This window comes from Theropithecus gelada, chromosome 1 (assembly GCF_003255815.1).
Source record: "Theropithecus gelada isolate Dixy chromosome 1, Tgel_1.0, whole genome shotgun sequence".
Classification (NCBI taxonomy): Eukaryota; Metazoa; Chordata; class Mammalia; order Primates; family Cercopithecidae; genus Theropithecus; species Theropithecus gelada.
In genome coordinates this window covers 214,868,623-214,893,271 of record NC_037668.1, presented here as the reverse complement: position 1 = coordinate 214,893,271, position 24,649 = coordinate 214,868,623, and the positions used below count along the sequence as shown (strand labels likewise).

General features: G+C 39.4%; 1 protein-coding gene across 7 annotated transcripts in view; it reads left to right on the top strand.

Moving 5' to 3' along the window:
* RGS7 (regulator of G protein signaling 7) overlaps positions 1 to 24,649 on the top strand; it is a 577,395-nt gene that overhangs the window by 257,121 nt on the left and 295,625 nt on the right. The window lies entirely within an intron of this gene.

The window sequence follows — 24,649 nt, the reverse complement described above, 5'->3', positions numbered from 1 at the left end:
ACTCGACAGTGACCAAACTGTAGAGACCTTGGGTCAGGTTATGAGGGTCTGTGAAAGCTAGCCAAAAGATTCTAATTCTGATAAAAGGGAAAATACGGAGACATTTAAAATTTTTGGCAGAGGATATTGTGATGAAAGTGCTCGGGATAAACTGGCATTCAGTAAGGGCAACAGCACTGTGACAAGGGTAAGGCTCTCGCAGGAATAGTTTGGGTGCCCAGGTCCTGATATCCAAGGGCTAAAGGAATAGAGAAGAAAGAGCATGAGGGTTTAGTGAATAACTAGGCATGCAGAATAAAAGACATAGCCCAATGGATTTCGTTTTTGTTGTTGTTGTTGTTGGTGGTTTATTTTAAAATGGGGAGACTGAGAGATAAAACAATCATTATCCAAAATGGGGAACCTCCACGGGTTTGATTGGCAATGACTAGAGAAACCCAAGACAAAAGGAAGTGTAATAAGCTAAGCATCTGTGCTCTGACTCAGAGCACACAGGAGGCAGTCAAAGTGCCAGTTTTGGGGCCTGGGATGTGCTGGGGCATGGCCTACCACAGCTTAGGGAAGAGGTGAGATCAGACAGCCCGAAGTCTCAGCAGCAAGGAGGGAGACGACGGCGGCTGATGCTGAGTGTGGGTGGGAAGGGTGCTTCATGGGATTCCTGTACAAGGGTTGCAGGCTGCTTCCTCACGACCAGGATCAAGAGAAGATTCATGATCAGGAGGCCGTCAAGCCTGGAAAGAGGGCAGAGATCAGGACAGGAATAACAGGGAAGCAGGCCTCCGCGTTGGGGTTTGAGAGCTGTGTTGCTGTCAGAGAGAAGAGAGGGAGCTTGGAGCTGAGGAGAGCTACTGTGGAATGACATTTTGCTCTAACAAAATGTGTCCTCTTTTTTCCCTGTTACTCCCTCTCACGCCCACTTCGTTCGAGTTTCTTGCTCTTTCTTAATGATGCCGTGTACTTTTTACATCTGTGGCTTCACTCCATTTCTCCTCTCCTCACTGTCCCACTTACAGGCCATTCTGACTGTTAAATTCCATCCCTTCTTCAGCAATCAGTTCAGAGAGCTCTTGGGTGAAAACTGTCCCGAACCTTTTGTCTCTGTGCTCTCAAAGACCTTGATTTTGGCATCTCTTATATGCTCCACTCTTAGAGTTATTCTGCATATGTCTTATATCCCTAGCTAAACCTTCAGCTCCATTTGGTCAAGGATTCAGAGAGTTAACTCCACATCTAAACACACATGTAAAAATGTTAGTCATATATTTATTGATGAGCTAATGAAAGGGATGAACTTATCTTCTTCAGAATTCAGGCAGATAAATGCGCTACATTGCCATCCTGCACTGGGAACTGTGGTCAGTTCAACTGTGTGCGACCTGCTTAGGGGCATTCAGCAATTATGAAAATACATAGACCAAACAAAAAAGCTTTGCTCATCTGATTAAGCTTGGCTGCAATTTTGGGATATCTACTCTATTGGAGTCTCAAATTTTTGATCGAGTTCTTCAGATAGCAAATATCTCAACAGCAAGCTGTTGGAAGATTTCTTGGTTGACAACATTAAGATTTTAATTGAAAAATAAGATTGGACATATAGATTGAGAATTAACCTGGGAATCTCTGATAATTGTTTTAATGTTCACTGCTGTAAAATAACAGTGGGAGCTATTAAATAAAGAGAATATCAATGACATTTTTCACGTTAATGTAATTAGGTCTAAGTAATCATTTTATGTTCCCTGGAAACTCTGCAGGCACGCTGTGTCTCATAGGTTCAATTCACTGCTTTGTCGTGGATTTAGTTGGTATATCTAGTATTATGTCTAGCACTTATCAGCTTCTTTAGATTCATATTCCCAAATTATAATGTACTCAAGCTCCATCCACTTTACTAGAACTTTTCAGTCTTTTCTAGTAACATCCCTCCCCAGATATTTCTTATAATCTCTGGGGGTTGTTAATTCCTCTGTTCTTTTGTGGCCCTAGTTGCAACCGACTGGCTGGCTTTCCCAGCTCTTTCAGCTTCTCCCTTCTCTCCCTGAGCATGTTTCATGGTCTGCTGCAGAGCTTCTAATGAAACAAGGAATCCACTGATTTTATTGCCCTTAGTAGAACCAGAAACCAGTCGTGATGAAGGCCTGCCGTATGTGGAAGGAGGGTAGTGCAGTCGTTGCAGACTGGAGTCAATCCTTGCTATGGACTGTTCCACAGGGAAGGAAGGATCTCAAATGTTGTAAATCTAACTTTCTCAAGTTACCCATTTGTGTTCCTTAAAGCCTCATTACTTCCATGGACCGTTAGTATCAGAATCACTTGGAAACTTACAGGGAGAGAAGTGTTAAAGAATGCAAAATTACAGCCAGATAGTTCCAGTGATGCCACCGTAGAATGACTATAGTTAACAATAATATATCGTGTAGCTTCAAATAGCTGGGAGGACATTGAACCGTCCTGACAGAAAGAAATGATAAATATTTAAGATAATGGATATGTTAATTACTCAAAAAGGATAAATGTTTATCGTTTCTCAAACACTTTTCATTATTTATCACCATACATGATTTGTTTCTTGTTTTGTGTTTTGAGACAGTCTTGCTCTGTCACCCAGGCTGGAGTGCAGTGGTGCAGACATGGCAGCCTCACCCCCCTGAGCTCAAGCGATCCTCCTGCCTCAACACCCCAAGTTAGCTGGGACCACAGACACATGCCACCATGCCTGGCTGATGTGTAATTTTTTTTTTTTTTTTTTAGTAGACAAGATCTCACCATGTTGCCCAGGCTAGTCTCAAACTCCTAGTCTCCAGCGATCTTCCTGCCTTGGCCTCCCAAAGTGCTGGGATTATAGGCATGAGCCCAGCTATCATACATTATTTGTATCAAAACATCACTATGTATCCCATGAATGTGTACAATTATTATTTGTTAATTTTAAAAGAAAATGTAGTATCTGGACCTACCCCCAGATGTACTAAATGAGAACCTCAATTTGAGCACTGAAGTTTAAGATGTACTGCCTTAAAATGCACCCAGAGAAGCTGGGCAACTCCGGGGAGCATCCTTGTTTTCCTGAGGGCTCTGGGATCAGTGGCCACCTTGCTTGTGCCGATCTTTCTCTTTGAAGGGCTCTAATCATCTCAGCAGTCTGGCCTCAATCAAGGCCACCCCAGTCTATCTAATGGCTTTAAAAGAAGTTTTACTTGGGAAGGAAAAAGCGGTTAGGAAGAATAACCTAGTTCTTTCTCCTTCCTTTACTCCCAAACTGAGAGTCTCTGTTGCCCCTGAGATTGATAGGTGTCAACAGCTTTGTGGCGGAATGAACACTACTCAATTCCACCAGACAGCTCCCATGCTTCAAAGGAAAACATCGGTCGTGGTGGCCAAGTAATGCCCATATCCACCTCAAGTGAAAACAGCTGTGTTGACCAAGTGGTGCTATAATCCAATTCCCCCTGTAACATCTGCAATCCAGACCCAGAATCATGTCAAAGAATGCTATGACAAATATAATCTATCTAATAATAGGGTTTGTGTTTTGTTTTTCCTGCTAAATGCATTTTGTCCAGTGAACCATCTAAGACTTTTCTCTTTGTATTTGTTTGTTTGTTTGTTTTTTGTTTGTTTGTTTGGTCTTAAAGTTGTTGATTTCAACCTCCTGGTTTCCATAGTCCCAAGACCATGGGACAATATCTTTGGATAATTCCTCTATGCCAGTTCCTTGAACTCTGAGATGAGAAATGTCCTTGAGTGGATCCAATCACAGCATTGCCTTTTTCTCCAGAAGTGCCTTCTCAGCTGCAGAGATAGCTCAGGCAGCCGCACAGGTCGTATGTGACTTGGTGTCTCAGGGCCAGGGAGTAAAATCAGTGGTGTACGTACACTGTAGAACTTGGCTAACAGCTCTCTTCCCTGGGATTCCGTTGAGGTTCCCAGAACTTTGGTGAAGTGTGTGTGTGACTCTGTGTGTGTGTGTGTGTGTGTGTATGTGTGTCTGGCACTGAGGCAATGTAAACCTAGAGGCTGGGTAATGACCCTGTGCAGAGAGCAGCAAAGGAAGCCTGTCTGCAGTTGAGAACAGTGAAACATGTAAGGAAGGAGAAGCAGAGAAGATGAGGCAGAGAGTGCTGGGTTACTGGTAGCTTTGCAGCTCTTGCCCCAGTCCACAGGCACAGTCCTGCAATCTCCACAGACTTCCTTCTGGTTTCTTCATCTCCTTCAATCCTCCACAGTAAAACATCGACCTTTTGTTTCACTATGTTTTCAACTTTGACTTCCCTTTTCTAGTTTAAACTTTTCCCATCTCTGTATTTTTTCTAATTATACCTAGGACTCATCCCCCATAGCACATGTATTGGACACAAAGTACTTATGGTTGCAAAAAAAAAAAAAGGAGTGTACATAAAAAATGTTATAAAAGGAGAATATTTGGGATTGATCAATGCCGCTCTGGAGTATGGCTGCAACAAATGCACTGGGAAAGGTCTTAGGAATGCAGATTTCAAACACAAACCACAGCTATTCTAATTCATTAGTGCTGAGATGGAACCATGGAATCTATAATTTTTGTTTTTATTTTACTTTATTTTCTTTCTTTTTTCCCCTTGATTAAATATTCAGCTCAGATTATAGAAATATGTATTTTTAAGCTGATTTTAAAAATGTAGGATTGGTGTCTGCTGGTCTTAGATGCATGCTAACTACGTTTTTCTTTATATTTTTAATTCAGTTCGATGAACATTGATCAAATACTCACTATGTTCCGGTAACTATAGTGGGTTTTGTGGGCTAGTATTTTACCGTTGCTGGGGAAATAGATTACATATACATTAGCAATAAATGTTTAACTTGTATGAGGAACCAAGGTAAGTTCCTTTAGCAGAGGTTTAAAAAGTCAGTTGTAGGATCACAACTGTTTAAAGGCTATCACTTTGTAATCTCATCTTCAACAAAGAACTTGAATTGTCTGTCCTTAACTACCACAAAAAATACTTTTAAGAAGTTTGAGTGTAACGGTATCAAAACCTTTAGAGCAGGCAGATAGATATTATTTGTCTCTTATTTTGTGATTTCTGCGAAATTGTACTAAAAGACATTTCCTTCATGTTCTCTAAGTTTCTAATGAAAAAACAATAAAATAAATGTATTTTTATAATAAACTACGAAAAAATTATGTCTTTGAAGATTCGTTTTTAAAAACAATAATATATAACCTGTATTTTCCTTTTCCTTTTTTCTGTAGTTGCCAAGAAGTTCACTGCTAAATTTAATGTTCCATTCTTTCTTTTTCTCATGTGATTCATCACTGGCATATCTACCTTTCTTTGTCTTCTCATTGTTTTTTTTTTTTTTCTATCTTTTATCGTTGTTCTTTTAAGTTTGTTGGGGGCTATATTGTAAATTGGTTCAAGTTATATTTTGAAGGCAGGTAAGGAATAAATCCTGAAGAGACATTTGAGAAGTGTCTACTTTGTGTTAAGCAGTGGTTTTGCCTGGAATCCGCCCCATTCAAGTGAGGATACATCTTGGCTTTGAACAAGTGCTCTACCGCAATAGAAAATAAAAGATGAAGTTCAAATATTATTCCATGAGAGTTTCATGGAAGTGCTCAGTCACCGTTAACACCATTATGTCTTCAAATTGAAAAAAATAACTATATAGCTAAAAATATATTTGCAGATTTTGCTGAAGATTTTCTGTAAATGAAATCCATAAGTCTTATTCTTGCATGATAGCTCTTTCCCTGGAATTCAGGTCCTGTAACTTATAATGTTTATTCATTCTCTCATGTGAAAATCTTTGTTAAAGCAAACTATGACACTCATACCAGCTAAAAATCCTTTGTACTTAAAACTCTAAATTTTAGAAGAATAGAGATCCAAATCCAGATGAAGCATAAAAGTTTATGAATAAAAGAGGAAATGATCAATTTTACATTTGTAAGATAGTTGCTCCATTTGTGATACTGTTTTAAACTATACCGTTTACCTTGGCTACAGGCAGATTTGAATGAATTAAACTGATAACATAGGTTTTCAGTTGCTTCACAAGATATTGAAATAGTGCATGGTTTCTTGTGTGCTCTATTCTAGAAAATATATTACATTGTAATAATATCAGATACTATTTGGATATAGATGTTTTGATTCATAATCATGTGTGCTTTATAAATTTTAGATGCATTACATAATAAACAGGCTTTAAATCCTGATGACCGGAATAATTGCTTTTTTAATATTTTAAACAATATTTTAATGTTTCCAAATAGTTTCAATGAGCCCTTGAGAATTTTTTAAATAATAAAGTTGGTTTTTTGGTTTGTTTGTTTGAGGCAGAGTCTCATTCTGTCATTCAACCTGGAGCACAGTGGCACAGTCATGGCTCACTCCAGCCTCAAATTCCTGGTCTCAAGCAATCTTCCTACCTCAGCCTCCCAAGTAGCTGGGACTACAGGCGCCTGCCACCATGCCCAGCTAGTTTTTTGTATTTAGTAGAGATGGAGTTTCACTGTGTTCGCCAGGATGGTCTCGATTTCCTGACCTTGTGATCTGCCTGTCTCGGCCTCCCAAAGTGCTGGGATTACAGGCCTGAGCCACCGCGCCCGGCCAGCTTTATTATTTTGATGACATCTATTTTTTTTTCTTTACTTTGGAGGAAAATATTAGTAATTTGGAAACCTACTATGTGGTTAGTGGCTTTAAATGCATTAGTTTTGGTCCTTTCAACACTTCAAGATAATCATTGTTTTTCTCCATTTCCTAGAGAAGGTAATAGAGGGTCAGAGAGTTCAAGCCTTTGGGCCCCATTTTGAACAGTTTACCAATATGTAAACCACAGTGGGTCTGAGGCAAAATCCCATTCTGTTTCTCACCACCCCATGGGTAACCCCCTGTTGGTTGTCCTTCACATAATGTCCTGTGTTGTTTCTTTGTGACAAGCACACACATGTCAGAATTGGTAGGATTCTGGGTACCTAGGACTCTTACATTCATCTCCCAACATACTCCTATTCCAGATGTAGCCCTATGGAGTACTCATCAAAACCACCTGAGCTTTTGTCTTCGTTTTACCTCTAAGGAGCAGTGTGACCCTGAGTAACCCAGTATAGTTTTTTCACCTGTAAAATTTGGAGATTATATCTGATGATCTCCAAGTTTGCTGTCTGCATAAATTCTATAATTCAGAGAACCCAGTGAAGGAGAAAGAGTGGAAGAACAATTAATAGGATAAGATAATAATAAGCTAGACTATTTACAAGGTAATTGAAATAGCAACACATCAATGGAAATCTCACTCTACTTTTTTTTCTCAAGGCAATGCCATCCGTCTCATGGCTTAAATTAAATATTTCTAAATGTATGTTACTAATTCAGACCGTTTCTCTGAACTCTAGTAAATTCAACTTTGTATACAGTGTTTTCGCTTGGATATCTCAAAGAAGTCTCAAACTAGACATGTCCAAGATGAGAGTCATTGTCTTACCCTCAGCCCCTTCCCTGTTTTCTGCCTCAGTAAAAATTGCACATGCCAGAAATACTGGGGTCACCTTGACTCTTCTTATCCCCGTCTTCTCATATCTGCTCCACCCACCAGTGCTGTCAGCTTAGCTTGGACCATGTATGCTTGTATTTTTCTACTGCAAAATATTATCTCCACTCACCTGAACTATCTCATTAATTCCTAACTAGTCTTTGCATTCACTCTGCACCTCATCCTGTCTTTCTCCAAAGGGCAGCCACGCTACTATTTTCAAATTACAAATCTGTCCAATTAAAATCCATCTTTGATATTAAGATTAAGACCAAAATTCCAAACAAGATCCCTATGGAAGAAAAAAACCTTTCCTCTTCTTTTTTTTTTTGAGATGGAGTCTCGCTCTGTCGCCCAGGCTGGAGTGCAGTGGCGCGATCTCGGCTCACTGCAAGCTCCACCTCCCGGGTTCACGCCATTCTCCTGCCTCAGCCTCCTGAGTAGCTGGGACTACAGGCGCCCAGCTAATTTTCTGTATTTTTAGTAAAGACAGGGTTTCACCATGTTAGCCAGGATGGTCTCGATCTCCTGACATCGTGATCTGCCCACCTCAGCCTCCCAGAGTGCTCCTGTTCTCTCTTATGGTCTGTTTGTGGTTCTTACTAATTAAGACAACACAAGACAGATTAACAGGAGAAACACATACACATTTTCAGAGGGATATGCTGAAGGTATTAGTATTAGGGTGGAAGTTTAGTTATTATATTTGTTATACAAAATGGAGGATTACTTTAGTTGGAGGGTCTTAAGATTTTTAGGAAAATTACATCAGTCGAGGGGTAACTGTTGGGGTGTTCATAGTTAAAATATGATTTCTGGGCTCTAACTGGGTTTCATTTTAGTCTCTGGTTTTTGGGGTTTGGCAAGGGTACGTTTACCTATGTCCTGCTTTTAGGCAGAAAAGGGAAAGGTGGAGAGCCCTTCATGCATTTTCTGGTTCTCAATTGCCTTTACCTCAGAGTAATCAATATGCCAAAATGGTATATTTTTTGGTGGCATGTTCTGATCCTCTTCACCCTTAAGTAGCATCCTGGATCAGTCCCTCCCTGCCTCTCAGACCTCATCTGGTATCACTTCCTCTCTTGCTCTCTTGATTCTAGCTATAGCAGTCACTTTTCCATGGCCACTCTGGTCATGGAGACTTTTCACTGCTCTGCTTTTTCCTCCATCTAAAATGCTTTCCCTCTTTTTCCCCTATGCCCAGTTGAGACCCACTCACCTCAGGTCTAAGTCAGTTTCTATATAAATAAATAAATAAATATATATATATATATATAGAGAGAGAGAGAGAGAGAGAGAGAGACATGGCATCTTGCTCTGTGGCCCAGGCTGGAGTGCAGTCACGCGATCTCAGCTCACTGCAACTTCCGCCTCCCGGGTTCAAGTGATTCTCCTGCCTCAGCATCCTGAGTAGCTGGGATTACAGGCACCTGCCACCACATCCAGCTAATTTTTGTATTTTTAGTAGAGACGGGGTTTTGCCATGTTGCCCGGGCTGATCTCAAACTCCTGACCTCAAGTGATCTGCCCACTTCGGCCTCCCAAAGTGCTGGGATTACAGGCGTGAGCCACCACACCCAGCCTCTTATATGGTTTTATAAAACCACACTCTTCTCTTTCAGACTATTTCCCTCCATTTTATAATTACAAACTCATGAACAGTATTATGTGATTAATCGCCTTCCAAATGATAGTGTAAACTACAGGAAACTTCCATGTACCCACTCTGCTAACCCCAGCACCACAAAGAGCATCTAACATTGGAGGGGTTCATTAATATTTGTTAGATGGGTGAATAATAATTATGCTTTTTAGAAGGAATATTTGCATTCATATGGTCACTGTTGTGATTGTATGGCTTTATCAAGAAATGTAAATTATTTGAATTTTTAAAAAGACTTTTTGTTAATTTTTTTTGCCCTTTAAATATTGTTCAAGTGAATAAAGGAACTTCTCTGAAATTATCTTATTCACAGTATAAATCATATGAACAAGAACCTAGGCATTACTCCCTTGTTTACTTTGAAGTGGGTATGTGAAGTCGGCTGTACCTCAGGATCTGTAGAATCCTATGTGTTCATAATAAATTAAACATGCCTCAGGAGCCCACTGTGTATGAGCGTTTTGTCAGGCCTAGTGATTAAGAATTAAGGCATGCTGTCTGTCCTCGAGGGGATCACAGTCTAGGGAGAAGAGAGACAAATCAAGAAAGCAAGATAATTTCCACAATAGAGGTAAACCCAGAGGGCTGCAGGAGTGTGTGGAATATCACTCAGGTTCCTGGGTTCAGAGGCTTTTCTTGGAGATGGTGACGTCAGAGCTTCATTGTGAAGCCTGAGTCAGACTTAGCCAGACATAAGAGGAGCACTTGTGCAACAGCTCGAAGGTGTGAAAGAGTCTGGCAAGCTCTGGGAACTCCAAATATTGTAGCGTGACCTTTGCACAGGATGAGGTGGTTGGAAAGTGCAGAGAGAGGACTCCAGAGAGGAAAGCAGAGGACAACAGTTAGAATCTGGAGGAGTTCAGATTTCATCCTGAAAAGAGTAAAGAGCCATCGAAAATTTTGAGCAGGGAAATAGCAGTATTTGTTTTTCTTTTTTCTTTTTTTTTCCAAACAGATTCCTCTGTAGGGAGTAAATGTAGAGAACAAACATCAGATTGTAGAGAAGGGAGACAAGGCCGGGACCGTGGCCTCAGTCTAGAACAGAGATGATGAAAGCTTGACCCAAAACCGGCCAGTAAGATTGAAAAAAAAAAATAGGATGCATGGGAGACTTTCTGGACTTAGGAAGGACTTCATTACTAATTCAATAGGAGGATTAGGGGTGGTGGTACGGGAAGTGAGGGGGCAGGTGAATTAAGGGAAAAGGCCCCACCCACAATGACACCCATATGTATGACTTTGACAATGAATGCACCACTATGCCTTTTCACATTGGGAAACACAAGATATTCTCTCTTCCTTTCTTTCTTCATGGCGAGAATGACGAAGGCATGATATGTTTTGGGTATATTCAGTTTCAGGCAACGTACATAGAACAACCAGATGAGATGCCCTGGAAACTGTTGGATATACAGGTCTGAAATTTAGGGGAATTTATTCACATGCATATTTGAAACCAATGAATACATGAGATTCCTGCTGGAGTTGTGTGTGGAATGAGAAAATCAAGTCGCTAAAGATGATGGGGCCTCTGTGGAACAGAAACACCGAGGGGAGCACAGAGCCCACAGTTCCTATGTGCTTGCTGTTAGTTTCTGGCCTTAGTTCACTTGGAGCAGCAAGGGAAGCAGGCTTAAGGGAAGATGTTCTGGGGAACCAAAAAGACCGCTTGTAAGTAACCAGGAATCCTGTTGTGCTGTGTCTTGAGATCTAGCACTCAGTGGATAGGACTCCAGTGGTTTTATTTGAGTCTTAACAAAGAGAACCAGTCAGCACATGAAGTCCAAACGTTCCACCAGTCTGCCTTGTTCAAAATGGGCCATGATTGGTGCATAAAAAAGTGTGAGGGAGGCCGGGTGTGGTGGCTCACACCTGTAATCCCAGCACTTTGGGAGGCTGAGGTGGGCAGATCACCTGAGGTCAGGAGTTCGAGACCAGCCTGGCCTGGCCAACATGGCAAAACCCCATATCCACTAAAAAATATAAAAAATTAGCCAGGCGGCCGGGCGCAGTGGCTCAAGCCTGTAATCCCAGCACTTTGGGAGGCCTAGACAGGCGGATCACGAGGTCAGGAGCTGGAGACCATCCTGACTAATGCGGTGAAACCCTGTCTCTACTAAAAAAATACAAAAAGCTAGCTGGGCAGGGTGGCGGGTGCCTGTAGTCCCAGCTACTCGGGAGGCTGAGGCAGGAGAATGGCGTGAACCCGGGAGGCAGAGCTTGCAGTGAGCTGAGATCCGGCCACTGCACTCCAGTCTGGGCGACAGAGTGAGACTCCGTCTCAAAAAAAAAAAAAAAAGAATGGGGTAGATGCTTCAGAGGTCTATATCCACGTATCAGTGTGCGTGCCTACAATCCCAGCTACTCAGAAGGCTGAGGTAGGAGAATTGCTTGATCCTGTGAGACGGAGGTTGCAGTAAGCCCAGATCACGCCACTGCACTCCAGTCTGAATGGCAGAGAGACTCTGTCTCAAAAGTAAATAAATAAATAAATAAGTGTGAGGGAGAAGCTGTCCCCAAGTTCATGATGTACAAGCTTAAAATCAATGTTTCATTAAACTTAAGGTAATATCTCTGGAAATATCCACCACCACTGCCCCCAACCTATCCGTATCAACCTAGCTAGGAATGATACGTACTTACAAGCTACAAAATGTTCTCATGTTCTTGATATTCATTAATTCTACTATTCTAGTATGGAGAAAAATGAGGTTTTCTCTATTGGATGAATTCCATTCTCCTGCATGGATTCATTGGAAAGTTACTATGCTTCCAATGTAAGCCACAGTAGAAAAGAAACCAGAATTCCCTTCTCAATTCCTTGTAATGATGTAGGTTTTCATTAAACTTGAATTTGACTTGCCTGTAAAGCAGCCCACTGTGATTATAAAAGTCTGTAGGACTGCCTGTTGGCAGCAATCAAATAAAAAGGCCTCTGTTAAAACAGGTCACTGAATGTGTTTGAAGATGGAACTTCCTGAACTAATTGGCAGGAGCCAAAAAGGCAGGTGTTCACTCCAGATCATCAAGCACTGTTAATAGGGAAGAAAATGGTCAGAAATTAATAGGGCGTTCTTGTCAGTCATTCCTGTGTTTCATCTGTTTCTGTCTTATATCTTTCATTAGTTTAGGAAGGTTCTTCATCATAAAAATGTTGATAATTAAGGCACAGAGTCTCTTTGCCCTCTTCTGTTGAAATTTGACTTCTAGTCCTTATGTGATTTGGTTGCTTTTAACATGCTGTCTTACCAAAGGATTATCACCAACTGGCAAGAGCAAAATTTGTGGTCAGAAGCATTGTCTAATAGTCCAAATGTCGTGTGAGTGTGACTGATCTTAAGTCTTAAGGTTCATAAGAATGTCTTTAATTCTCTAGAGCTCAATTCCTGCTACTTTTTCCTCACTGTTCTATTCTTTTCAGCAAGTTTGATAATAAAGGAAGCCCTAATTAGTGACATGTTGACTTCAATTGCATAGACATAGGACCTGTTATATTTCATATCATTAAATATGGAAGAATATTCATATTTTATTATGTTGGTCCTCTAACCGTGTGAACAGTTCTCTGTGATGACTTGTTTTCAGCCACGTATATGAAAACTGAGCAGTATATGAGCTTTAAAGTCAAGTTGACCTTACATGTCACAATTTGAACATATCTTGCCTGTTACCCCTTATCCCTCTCAGGGTTGCATGAATATGTCTCAGTGTCATGGAAAGATGATTAATTAATGTAGACTTAAACTTGTCATGGGGCAGTCATCCAGGTAAGAAGGAGCAAACTTTGTAAAATGGACTGGGCCAATGCAAGTTTTACTAAGGATGTAGTCTGTGTTTAATTTTTTTTGAGAACAACTTTTAAGGAACCTTATATGACTTAATCCTGCTTATATTTGGAGTCAGTTTGAAGAAGATAAGAATAAGTAAGGTGGAATATTTTTCTTTGAAGCCTGTAAGACCGCCTAGGTAGTTCTAAGATGCTTCTGAGACTCTAATAAGAGTCTCCTTTCTGAAACTGACAAATAATTGTGAGACCTTTTTTCAATTCATCATAGGAATGACTAAAATGGGTTCTATAGAAATTCAGAGAGAAGTAGATTGCTTTTGAAAACAGTTATAAAACATCGTGTCAGAAATTATGCTTGTAATATTTTTCTTTTATAACATCCCAGAGAAAGTTCAAGGATACAAATAGATAATGTATAAATAAGTAAGAAAGAAAAAGTAGACTAAAAATATTTGCAGTTCTTAAAGTTCATTAGCAAAAAAATTAATTCTTGTAGAAAACAGGACATGTTAACTAGATCTGCAAGAGACATGACCATTTGCAAAAAGCTAGCCCTTTCTTTTTCATCTGCTTCACACATCCTCTGTGTCAGAACTGAGTAACTAAGCAACTAGTACATAATAACTACATAGCCCATCGACCTGAGGAGCAATAGGAGAAAGTGACATGTCACATAGTCAAGTAGACACTTCAATTAACTTTGCTATGAAAGAGTCCATATTCCCCTATTGGTTGTTACTCTTTCCTTATTGTAAATTAGACCTTGAAGTGGTTAGAAATAGTAAAGAATGTTAATCTCAACCACGTGGGCTCTGACATAATAGTTTTTCTTTTCTTTTCTGTTTTGTTTTGTTTCAGTTTTTTTATTTTTTATTTATTTATTTTTTTTTTTTTTAACAGAGTCTTGCTCTGTTGCCCAGGCTGGAGTGCACCGGTGCGATATTGGCTCACTGCAACCGCTTGCCTCCCAGATTCAAGCAATCCTTCTGCCTCAGCCTCCCAAGTAGCTGGGATTACAAGCATGTATCACCACACCTGGCTAATTTTTGTATTTTTAGTAGAGACAGGGTTTCACCATGTTGGCCAGGCTGGTCTTGAACTCCTGACCTGAAGTGATCCGCCTGCCTTGGCCTCCCAAAGTGCTGGGATTACAAGCATGAGCCACTGCACCCAGCCTAATATAATTCTTTTTCTAATAGCTAAATCCTACTGGGCAATGACAAAGTTCTCATTGTATTTGTAGAGAAATAATTTATCTTATATCATAATTTTACGTATTTTGGCAGTACATGCGATATATTGATACATATATAAAGTGGGCAATGATCAAATCAGGGTAATTGGGATATCCATCACTTTAAACATTTATCTTTTCCTTGTGTCAGGAACATTACAATTCTTCTAACTATTTTGAAATACACAACAATTATTGTTAACTCTAATTTCGATAATGTACTATTGAATAGTAGAACTTATTCCTTCTAACTAACTGTATTTTTGTACCCGTTAACAAACTTTGCTTCATCACCACCCTCTTCCCAGCCTCTAGTAGCCATAATACTAATTAAAGAAATGATTTGTTTTAAAATGTGATTGGATCCATGTGATATGACCAAGATGAAAAACAAACTCTGATTTATTTTCACCAGAATGTTCAAAGGAACAGTACAAAATTGGGAATATCTAAATGCTTTGATTTTAGCTTTGGTTTTCTTTGTAGCCATGTATTCTAGTCCCAGGGACTGTTTTCACTTCCTAGATAGCTGTCGCTTGTGGTGCTGCTTCTGTGTAGTGCTTTCTGAACATGTGAATTTGCTATTTTATATTTGGAGTGAATATTGTTGGGACTGGAGGTGATTTTGGACTGGGAAAATAAAACCATCACAGCTTCCATTGACTTACAATATCTCAAGAGAATTACAATAATTACATAATTACAATAATTCCTTTAAGATATTTCTGTGCAAGTAACTCAGGTATATCGACTTATTCCGAAACTTAGCTGTACCCTTTGTCTTCCGAATAACTCTATTCCACAAAGGGAAAATTCTTAACAAATACATAAATATGTCTATCAACATCTACAAAGAAGCCTTCTTTCTGACTGCCAACTATGTTGATTGGCTGAAATGGTTCCTTTTTTTTGTTTGTTTTTTTGTTTTTTTTTTGAGACGGAGTCTCGCTCTGTCGCCCAGGCTGGAGTGCAGTGGCCGGATCTCAGCTCACTGCAAGCTCCGCCTCCCGGGTTCACGCCATTCTCCTGCCTCAGCCTCCGGAGTAGCTGGGACTACAGGCGTCCGCCACCTCGCCCGGCTAGTTTTTTGTATTTTTTAGTAGAGACGGAGTTTCACCGTGTTAGCCAGGATGGTCTCGATCTCCTGACCTCGTGATCCGCCCGTCTCGGCCTCCCAAAGTGCTGGGATTACAGGCTTGAGCCACCGCGCCCGGCGCGAAATGGTTCTATTACACTATCCTTTACCTGGAACACCATACCTTCTCCCTGTGATGGCCTTGGTAAAGGGAAATTCTTCTCAGTACAACCAAATCATTTTATTGCTGTGTGGCCAAAAGCAGTAAATAAATCTCTGGAGATGAATTATTTTACTTAAGATTTTAAGCTGTACTTAACAGTGAATCATTAATGATGGACCAAAATGCACATTTTTCTGCGACATATATCACTGTGCCTACAGAATACTGTTTGCCTATCCTTAAGGACTCTCTGAAAAAGACTCCAAGAACCATAGAAATGAACTTCTTGTTCTCTTATCCCTACATGGGAACCTGACATGATCCATTCATTGTGCAAGCGCAAGGCCAAGAGTCTATGAAGAAATACTGAACTTCACTAAGATGTAACTTTGTTTCTTGACTTTGAGGAAAGGGGAAATTGACGTACTTTATTTAGTGTTTCCCCAAACCACTAATACATTTCTACCCCAAATAGGACTCTCCATGGCCGTGTTTGGGACTATTTTGGCATGGCTAAGGAGTGACATAAAAGGCAGCAAACATAGTGCAGGCATAAACAAACAACTTTCTGGAAGTCTGGGGAATCCCAGCTGGTGTTGAATTTCATCTTAGTTAGCATTTAAATGTTATCTTTATAGGCATCTGGAATTTTCAAACTTGCAGATTATGTCAGACTCTACTAAAAACTGGGGATCTAAGCCAAGAAAGAAAAAAAGATGAGATCATTGAGATATGTGAAGAACAGAAAGTTACCGAGAGATCCAATTGACCCACATAGAAAATAATACATTTCTGAAAAATAATGCAAAGGTGACTTTTGGGAGGGCAGGTTCAGCACTAACAGTTAAGGCCCATTAAAGGGACCCGAGGGTCAAGGATAGCCTAGTTCGTAAAGTTACCGCTCCAGTGTGCTCCTGCGATCAATAAGGCCATGTAAGGTCTTGAGTGAGGTAGGAGGATATTGGACAGAAACAGAAAACAATCCTACCCATATTCGAAACCACGTGAGTATGGGCTCCTCAGAGCATAAATTAAATTAGGACATTTTATGCTATTTTAAAATCCAGTCTCCAGGCAGACTTTATAGAGCTTGAGAGTTTCCATAAGACGGCATTCCTTGAAAAGGCAGCTTTCAAACATAAAACAGATGTTAGTAATTGACTTAGCCTTATGTAATTGAAAGGTAGGACTTGTTACCAGCCATATGTTAAAAATATATATGGTTCTAATAGAGTTAAGTGACTCTGGATAATGCATACACAAGAGATGAACAAGAAAAAAATGGTGTATTTGGACTTTATCCTTATTTTTTATGGTGATGTCACTGGACAATTCAGTATTTCTAACTGGTATATGGAACACCTAGTAGGTGAGCAAAAACTGAAAATATTATTATAGTTTTTACCATTGTTATTAATGAGTTTATTACCACCACCAGAGGCTTGGATTAGGCCCAGATTTAGACATTTTCTTATGTACTAGGTAGTTAATCTATTGCAAGGCCAAAAAATTACTTATGTTAGATGTGCTACAGCATTTGGCACAGGTTTTCTTATGAGAGAGCCAAAAGGGATTTTTTGAATTCTTAGCTATCACTTTCATTAAATAATAATTATTTTCTACATTCTCAAGGTACCTTATAGCCTTTTACACTCTTTAATATCTTTTTTTTAATATTCCTCACAATAAATGACTATACATATCAAATGGAAATCTTCTAGGAAGATAAAAGGTTTATTAATTGGTCTTTTCATGCCTTATCCTTTAAATTTAAGATCATTATCTATTGATACTAATTTTGTCTTAAATAAATCCCAGTTTGACTTTCTTAGCCTTTTATTTGTGATGACGATGTCAATACTTATTGGATGCCATCTGGACTGTTACTGAAAGAATAAAATCATCAAAGTCAGAGGCAATATCACAAATTTGTTTTGGGAGATTTAACAGATTCAGACATACTACATTTTCATTTTGTAGTAATCTTCTCTTGAAATTGTTTCTCACAAATATTGGCTATCCTTTAAAGCAACAGACCTGAGAAGTTTAATTCTGTTCATTGGTGAGTTATTTTTTTAAAACCTAGAGATTATAGGCTGCTAAAATAAATAAATAAATAAAAGCCTATGGGGTGAGGGTGGGGATGACTTGCTTTCTTTGAATTAATGCATTAACATTGCTTTCTTCTGAACTGCTAGTCCGGATGTGTTTTTGTAAAATGCTGATTTATCACACAGCACATTCAAGGTGCATGTACAATCTGCTATTTTGCACTGCCTTTTTATTTTGATGACATCATTTGGTTTTCTCTTCATGCCTCTTTCTCTTTCAACACGAGTAGAAGAGCTCCAAATTTTTACGTCCTAATAATTCCAGGAGAGAGAACTGTCCCTGTCTCACTGTCCCTGTCCTTAGCCTTGCTCTCATCATAGCCCCCTCACCAGGCTAGCTTGCATTAATCATTCCTTTGCTTGCATTTTCCTAGCACTCTGTTCTTCTTCATGGAATTTATCTTACCTGACATTTTATTCTCGATGGACACACGATATAATTCTTAATAGCGGCTTTAAGCACCTGGAGTACAAGAATAATCTCTCATTTCAATTTGCATCCTCTTTAGTACTCAGTGTTTGGCACACAGTAGACATTCAGCAAATGTTAATGACTTCTCATAGGACAGCTGATGTCCCCAGCACTCAGGTGCATCCATAACAAATTTCACTTTCCGATTCATTGGCTGTGGAAAGAGCACTCAGTCTAATTATTTGCTCTGTTGGCATCCGGTGCTGCACATCGCTTTTATCTCAGCAGGGAACACTAGAAAGATAGCAACTCGGTTTTGCTGTCTGTTACTAGCTTAGATGCATTTCAGTACGAAGAGCCAGGAAATTAAATACAAGTTTCAAATTCCTCTAGAGCCCCCCAAACAGTCTCCATTTAAATGTTATCATTTGGTTTACAGCTAATTTTTAGAAGATTGGATATTCTTATTCAAATGTAAGTATTCCTCTGTCTGAGTAGTGGAAAGAGTACGTACTGGTGGTAGAGGGACCTGGATTTTCATGCCATTTCTCATGTTGCAAATGAGAACATTATATTTTAAACAGCAGCCCTGGCTCTGGTGCATATATGATTGTGAATGTGTTTTGGTCCTAACTGCTGTCAGCAACTACTAGCATTTATTGAGTGCTTGCACTCTACCAGCATTCAGTAAGTATTCTCCTTAAATGTATTAATTTATATATTTATGGTCTTACAAGTAAAGAGAAGTTCAGTAACTTGTTCCAGGTGTTACTGTTAGTAATAGAGCTGATATTTAAATCTAGGTTAATCTAATATATATGGAACAAGGAAGAATAAAGAATACAGGTGCTGACGAGTTGATGGGTGCAGCACACCAACATAGCACATGTATACATATGTAACAAACCTGCATGGTGTACACATGTACCCTAGAACTTAAAGTATAATTTAAAAAAAGAATTATATGTAAAATGAAGAAAAACCTTATTTGTTTTACATAAAATTCATTACAGTATTCTTACTCCTACATTTGTCCCTATCTGCCTGGATGCCTTTCTATGGCTCTCTTTAAAATTTGCCAAAGAAAACACATATATTTTCCTGCAGTTACAGCATCAAAGCTCCTACACAGAAACCCATTCCCGTGGAACCCAAATAAAAACATAAAGAAGAAAAAAAAAAAAAGAATAGATTACCTGCACATATACCCCCTGAATCTAAACAAAAACAACAAAAAAAGTGCTACCAGATTAGGATATGTATATTTGTATATGTGTATGTGTATATACATACATATATATACATATATACACACACACATACATATGTGTATATATTTACACACACATATAATTTATATGTTTGTGTATATGTGTGTGTGTTGTGTGTGTATAGCTATCTAGGACCACGGACCACATATTATATAATATATAATATGCTATATATATATTTTATATATACTCTTTTGGTGATCTGTGCTTTTATAGTATCAGTTTGTGCCACACACACACACACACACACACACACACAGACCAGAAGCACATATCACAGAATATACATATGTTTTTATATATATTGTATATTATCTATATTTCCATGGTCGGTGCTCCTCTGGTCTGTCTCCATCTAAATAACATATTATGTATTATTTAGTTATTAAGATATAGTATTTCTATATATGCCCATAGATGCACACACAACAATCTGATTCCATAGAAGCACAAGCCATAGAGATCTGTACACATATATTGTATATAATTAAATATATTCTTATATGATATATATTATATATACATGGTATATATTTCGCTCTCTCCAATAAGTCAGTGGTCTGTGTTTCTGTTTCTTTCCACCCTGTAATTCAGCATCATGTGATGTCATAAAATAATCTGAGTTCTTTACTGTTTTTTTGCTTCATTCTGCATGTAATTTGGAAAATACTCTTTTTTTAAAGAGAAATCAGCCCAATAAGAGACTTCTCAGGGTAGGGGTGACATGGATAGTGATCGAGAAGCTTTTTTTTTTCCTTTGGAGACTCAAATATTTTACAAGCAACAGCTTTTTCCCTTTACCCAGTGAGCAAGTGGCATGCTTATTTAGCAGAGAGGAGCCGTCACTGGAGGAGAGGCAAACAGCATACGGAGCTGTGCTGAAGGACAACACTGTGAAAACAGAACAAAAACAGAGAACAATCGCTGGAGGTCTGAAGAAGTGTGACTATCGCTGGTCCTTGTGGCTTCCAGAGGCCCCATTCCTGAGCCAGGTACACTGGACCACGATCCCTTTTTCCTCCCCTTCCACTGTCCCTGAACAGCAGAGAGAGGAACAAAAAGATCCAATGTTCCCACAACCCAGGCCAGATCTTGACACATCCAGAATTCCATGGCAGTATGCCCATTCCTTCTCTCCAAATACCATGATTTGAAGACTTATTATTGATCACACAGAACATATTTGTATCCAGTGAGCCATTTTTGTGTTTTGCATTCATTCTTTATTCTTTGGGTCAAATTTCTGTGAAGCCTTATCCATTTGCATGACTGCCCAGCTTGTTTGCAGGGAAACAGTTTTACTTTCTATGTAAATTAAGATTTTATTTTAACTTTTTTGTCACATTTTATTATGGAGGAATATTTGGGCTAGTTGTTTATTTTTAAATGTATTATCTTGAAACCTTTTCTTACAAAAATTATGTGTAAAATTATTATTCTGAGGTAATCCTACTTTTACCCTGTACATAGCATTCAAGTGATAAAAAGGAATAGTTGGTATAAGAGGGTTTGTTTTGACCAGGGAGAGGCAGAAAAGCGAAGTTATAAGGTTGGACTTTTAGTTTTGTCCCTAGCTTGTCATCTGTAATTAATGTAGAGCATGACCTCTTTCCTCAACTGAAGATTTGGGGAATGATTGACACAAAGTCAGATTTTTACCATGAGAACAAAAATGACAATGTTGAAAGCCACACTCTTTCTTTTGAGGCATTGGAGTTCCTCACTGACTAAAATTTTTCCCACTGCTTATTGCAGAGGGCTTGATTCTCTTATGAAATAATCTAAGCAAAGATTTATCAGAATGTAAACAGAAATCAATTGACCATTGGGTGCACCAGTGATCACAGACGAAATACTCTTCCTTTAAACAGAAACTATACACTCAGTTTGTATCTAAATGAATGAACACTACATTAAGTCCAAAGATCACTAGTGTGATTTTAGGTCTAATTCTTATTGATAGGAGCAATGAATTCTCACCTCTTTTATTAATGTCACTGGGAATTTAAACTCTGATTGATTCAACCTGAATGCTCTGTGAGAATGCTGTATATCTAGCTTCAGGTCGTCTGTTCAGAGATTGCTCCGAGTGAGGTGCCGCGCCCACAAGTATTTATCATAGCCATACATACTAAAATTCCAGATGTGAGAGCAGACTTTCAATTTGAACTAATTAGGGAGGAATGCAAGACAGTTTGCCATTAAATGCAGAGTTGCTCCTGTCTGTGGATTTCAAAGTGAAGGGAAGCCATCGGGAGGGCTGGGTTAACCTTGGAAGGACTCAACCAGGAAAAGGCAAAGAGAAAGAGAGACGTGGAGGTAAATGGATGGCATCCTAGAAGAGGCTCAATCCGAGAGACGTAAAACCTGAACGAAACAGAATAAGCCACGTTGCATACGTCATGCCACGTACAGCTCACTGTCATGCTCCACGGCCTCTCTGTGGGGTCCTCCAGGCAGGCTGCCCTATGTTCAGTGCCATCTTAGGGAGGCCTGGAGTGTTAAGCCATTGCAAGTTGGAACCTGAAAACTGCCCATTTCAAATGAATTTGGAGTAGAATGGGGTGACAGATGTATCACTCTGACAGCCAACCTAGAAAATACATTCAAAAGGAGTTGCACTGATGGTTTAAAAAGTTCAGAAAGCAAAGGTTGGTGTAAACTTGATGGAAAGCACCTGGTGACTTTCACGCCACAGTACCTTAAGGTGAGGAGCTATTTTGGTAGCTCTTCCCAGTAGGACAATTCTCATAACCCAGACATCTTCACGAAATTGTGTAAAGGTATTACTGACTACTCTCTTTCAGAACAAATTTCCTTCTAGAAAAATCATCTAGGGCAAGCTTTTCCAACCCATGGCCCACAGGCTGCATGTGGCCCAGAATGACTTTGAATGTGGCCCAACACACATTTGTAAACTTTCTTAAAACATGATGAGACTTTTTTGCATTTTTTTTTTCTTATCAGATATCGTTGGTGTTAGTGTGATTTATGTGTGGCCCAAGACAATTCTTCTTCCTCCAGTGTGGCTCAGGGAAGCCAAAATATTGGACACCCCTGATCCAGGGCCCATATTTGGAAAATTCTGAGATGACTGAGCCCTGGATTGTATGTAGAAGGGCCTCCTTTCTCTCTCTTTTTCTCCTCATCACAAAGGAGGTTAGGGTTAGGGTTAGGGTTAATAAAAGGTTAATGATTTTTCCAAGTATAAAATCTTCTGGTTTTCAAGTTTTTTGTTGCTTGACCTATTTCTCCTTATCTTAGTCTTAAGCCTTAGACAACCCAAAAGTGAGTTAAAAATAGAACTAACATTTTCTTTAAAAGTTTAAAGAATCTTCCACTTTTGGATGTGAGATTTTCTTTAATATTTGACTTTTCCCCCTTCTTTTTTGGGCAGCCTTTAAATGCACAAATCTCATTGAAGTCATTCCAGGCTGAAAGCGTTTAAGAACAAATATCATAAAGCTAAAAATAAATATTCTTCTCTTTCTGTAGAGGCTATTGGATATTTCTCTTAACCTTTCTGGTCAGGTGGCCTTTTAGCAAGAAATGGATGCTAAGAGTTGCTGGGGGCCAATGCAGTGGGAAGCTCAGTAAATAATTCAAAAATAGCTACACTCCAAACCAGCCCTCTGTGCTAAGCAATTTGGCTTATCTCAAAACTTAAATATTTTTTTGAGTGGTGATGCAGTCAAAACTCCAAGGCCATATTATCTTACACTAATTGTAGCTATCGTACTTACTGGCTTAAAAGCCTTCTCCCCTTTTCCTGGCATCATTTCCTTGGATTTCCTTTGTGTGACGACCTGACCTGACTCTCGGTTCATATGGTTTGAGCAAGGCAACCCAATCCTCTGTAGTGAGAGTGAGGAGGAGGAATGTGACTCAGGTTTGGCAAGTCAGAGACTTGTGGCCAGTACTTTTGCTAGAACTGTTGGGGAAAGAGAATCTCTCTGCACTGATTGCTAAGCTGTTAGGTGTGAACATGAGAATGAAATTTGTCTGAAAATGAAGCCAATACAGAAAAGAGAAGAACCTAACAATTGTATTTGAATACCTGGCTCCAGCTGTACCTGAAGCTTTACAGCTACTGAGACATTAAATTCCCACTTCCTTTAGTTTAACTTGGGTTTCTGGTAATTGAGTTTTGAATAACAGTTCCCTCTTAAGTATCCTTCTCTCTTCCTCAATCCTCACCTGTTTTCAAGGGATTCTTTGCATCTGACACCAATTTGGTTATTTTTATTTTATTTTTATTTTTTTGAGATGGAGTCTTGCTCTGTCCCCCAGGCTGGAGTGCAGTGGCGCGATCTCGGCTCACTGCAAGCTCCGCCTCCTGGGTTTACGCCATTCTCCTGCCTCAGCCTCCCGAGTAGCTGGGACTACAGGCGACCGCCACCTCGCCCGGCTAGTTTTTTGTATTTTTAGTAGAGACGGGGTTTCACCGTATTTTTACTTTTTTACCCTTGGCTGAAAATTTTCTTTTAAAGTTGCATACTTCTGTTTATTTGGGCGGCAAAAAAACCAATAAAGCACCATTTTTCCTCTTAAAATTAAAACCAACTAAGAGACAGGAGGGCATGATGGCTGAAGCCTGTAATCCCAGCACTTTGGGAGGCTGAGATGGGTGGGTCACTTCAGGTCAGGAGTTTGCCAGCCTGGCCAACCTGGCAAAACCCCATCTCTATTAAAAATACAAAAATTAGCCAGGCATGGTGGCACATACCTGTAATCCCAGCTACTTAAGAGGCTGAGGCACGAGAATCACTTGAACCTGAGAGGTGGAGGTTACAGTGAGCTGAGATCGTGCCACAGTACTCTAACAAAGCAAGACTCTATCAAAAAAAGAAAAGAAAAGAAAAAAAGAACAAAGAGACAAAGACAGAAAGACAGTGAATCATCTCTACTTTTATCACTAAGCTATGGCATAAACTTGGCTTGCCACAATTGCAGAGATTCGAGAAGGAAGGTGGCATTTATAATGGATATTGAAAGGTGAATTAATTCCACAGGGTGTTGTCTGTTAACTTATTAACTGTATGACTGTAATCAGGTTTCTGTGACTTTTTCTTACTCCCACACACTGGAAAGACTAGGACATAAGCCTGGGTAGTGCATGCTCTTGTTCCCACTGAAATTTTGCAGATTCACCCCATTCCAAGGGAGTTTCACCATGTTACTGACAATAAAGAATAAGAATTGTGTTTTATCTGCCCTTGCATACAGTGTCAAGGGTCCTAGTATAGAATACTACACTCTGGAAATGCTTGCTGAACAAACTAGTTTATCTAACTTTGTAGTCAAAGTGTACATTTGTTGTATGTAGCCACCTTTTCAATATTGATTTCTTTTTGAGCGCCTTCTATAGTCAGGTTCTGTGAAATGCACTAAGGATGCAAAAAGGAGGCA